The sequence below is a fragment of the Pongo pygmaeus genome, chromosome X (genome assembly GCF_028885625.2).
Source record: "Pongo pygmaeus isolate AG05252 chromosome X, NHGRI_mPonPyg2-v2.0_pri, whole genome shotgun sequence".
In the NCBI taxonomy this organism is placed as follows: domain Eukaryota; kingdom Metazoa; phylum Chordata; class Mammalia; order Primates; family Hominidae; genus Pongo; species Pongo pygmaeus.
In genome coordinates this window covers 36500263-36503068 of record NC_072396.2, presented here as the reverse complement: position 1 = coordinate 36503068, position 2806 = coordinate 36500263, and the positions used below count along the sequence as shown (strand labels likewise).

At 42.8% G+C, this 2806-nt stretch overlaps 1 pseudogene; it reads right to left on the bottom strand.

The window, feature by feature from the left end:
* Window positions 1-1399: 1399 nt before the first annotated feature.
* On the bottom strand, window positions 1400-2248 carry LOC129024044 (nuclear transcription factor Y subunit gamma-like; annotated as a pseudogene).
* Window positions 2249-2806: the final 558 nt, after the last annotated feature.

Genomic DNA, 2806 nt, shown 5'->3' with positions numbered 1-2806 from the left:
ACATTTTGTTTATCTATTCCTCCATCCATGATCATTTGGGTTGCTTCCACATGTTGGCTATTGTGAATATTGCTGCAGTGAAGATGGATGTGCAAATATCTCTTCAAGATTCAATTTTTAATTCTTTTGGATAAATACCCAGAAGTAAGATTCCTGGATCATATAGTAGTAGTGCTCCTATTTTCAAACTTTTGAGGAAACATAATACTGTTTTCCACAGTGACTGCACAATTTTACAATCCCAACAACAATGTGTAACGATTTCAATTATTCTACATCCTCACCAAAACTTGTTATTTTCTGTTTTTTTGATAGTGGCCATCCTAACAGGTATGACACGATATCTCATTGAGACAATGGTTTGCACTTTCTTGATCACTAATTATGTTGCATACTTTTTCATGTGATTTTTGCCTATTTGTATAACTTCTTTGGAACAATGTCTTTTCAAGTCCTTTGCCCACTATTTTAATCTAAAACGAGAATTATTGCATTTCATGTAGTTTGAAGTCCATGCAGCAAAGGAAACTAGCACAATTTTTAATGCATTTTAAAATAAAGGGGGGTGGGCAGCAAATGCCCAAAGTTCTAGTCTTCTTGGGTCCCTGGGAAAGAAGGGTGTAGGAATGAATTCACCCACTCTCTGTGTGGAATGAATTTGTCTCTTAAATGCAAGGAATGTTTCCATGGCCTCGGGATACAAAAACACAGAGGTCAAGGGAAAGGATCACTGCTGAAAATGAAGCTATATACGTTCACCTAACTCAATCTGAGGGTAGAAAAGGTGGTAAATCTTGGGGGCAGCAGTTGTTCCAAGAGTCAGGAAATACAGGACACTCTTGGGAGATTTGCACCTAAAAAGAAGTGGCAGTGAGAACCAAAAAAAAAGGAAAAACAAAGGGGGAAACATTTCTTAAACCACGCTCTTCAAGGAAATGCCGTAAATATGTCATTTAATATTTTCATTTCATAGTATTGGACACACAGCTCGACATATTGAAATATTGATTCCTCGGAGGAAAATAAATGGAAAAAAGAAAACAAAAAGAATTACATTTTTCTGTTGAAGAATCTCGGGCCCCAGGCAATAGGCCTAAGTGCCCCAGTGTCCTGGCCTGCAGGAGGTGCTGAGGTCCTCTGGGGAGGGAGGCTGTGCCCATAACCCATAACCATAAGGCTGTATGGCAAAAATTGTGCTGGGTGTCCTTGGCCTTGCCAACTCAGACTCTCAGTCGTGGGTCACCTGGGGGTCCTGCCTGTAGGAGAGCTGGTTGGCTGACTGGTTGAACATGGGCTGGGTGAGGTCCTAGTCCACAGGAATGGTGACTTACTGGATCTGGTAGAGCTTGTGTCCATCTGTGACCTGGTTGAACTGCCGCTGTCCTTACTGGACCTCTGTCTATGTAATCTGTTGGGCATTGGTGGCAAGCATCTAAGTCTGTTCCTGCACGACTTGAGTACCTGATACAGCCTGGACTAAGAGAATATATTCTAGCTGGCCCAACTTCAGCTGCACTGGGATCTGCTGGATCTCTCCTGTTTTAGTAATAATCTGTTGTATAACCTGCATAGTCTGTCCAGTGTCACTCTAGGACTGTTAGGCTTGACCCTGTGGTTGGGCCTGGACAATCTGCACCTGTCGACCTTCTCCAACCTGCATTGTCAGGGGCATGATCTGGCCCTGCTGAGGCTGCATGATGATCTACCCAAGTTGGATGGTGGTCATAGAGCTGGTGGTCTCCTGGCCTTGCTGCTGTCCCTAGACTTGGACCGTGGAGGGCTGCTAAGCCAGCGTGAGGTAGTACTAGATGGGCTTGGCAGGAGTTATAGACTGGCACACCTCCTCCTGATGCTTTGGAGGGTTCAGTTCATCTGTGAAAACAATATCAATGAGAAAGTCTAACTGATCTAATTTTGTAATTCCCATGGTGACATCATTTCCCTATAGAGTCCAGTGCTTTTTAGCCTCTGTGTGAATCTAGGCTCAAAGAGTCAACTCTGTGATAAAAGTCCGGGCTGCCTTGGCAAAGAGCACAGGAGCTTCTCCGCTGATCATCTTTACATCATTCAGTTTCATAATCTTCTTAATACCAGCCATGGAAGTTCCTGCACTAGTAAATCTTTCACTGTTAAATTCTGGATTTCTTCCAGGATGTGAAGCCCAAAAGGACTGTAGGCTTTACTGGGCACTACTGCTGCTAATGCCACAAAATCCACATTCTGTGGATGTTTTGAAAAATGCCTCCATACAGGAGTCAGGGAAGAGCAGTAACTCTCCCTGCACTCCTGCTAAGCAGGGCAATGCAGAGGGCCCAGGCAGGGTAGAGAGGGAAGAAGCATGCATTATGGAGAACAGAGAGTGTGAAGTGGGGGCTCAAACAAGATGGCAGCCATGGCATTTGCACATGGCCCTTTTTTCTCCTTCCCCCTTCCTTGGCACCTGGACTCCCAGTATGGTGCAATGTGCAGAACCTTTGACCATTTTTTAGTCATGCTTTTTAATATTATTGAGTTGTAGGCATTCTTTATATATTCTTTACATTAACTTCTTATCTGGTAAGTGGTTTGTACATATATTATCCCATTTTGTAGGCTGCCTGTTTAGTATGTTAATTATTTCCTGTGCAGGGCAGAAGTTTTTATGTTTGATGTAGTCCCATTTGTCTATTTTTGATTTTGTTGCATGTGTTTTGGGTGTCATATCCAACAAATCATTGCCCATTTCAATTTCATGAAGCCTTTCCTTAATGTTTTCTTCTAGGAGTTTTACCATTTCAGGTCTAACATTTATGGCATTAATCCTTTC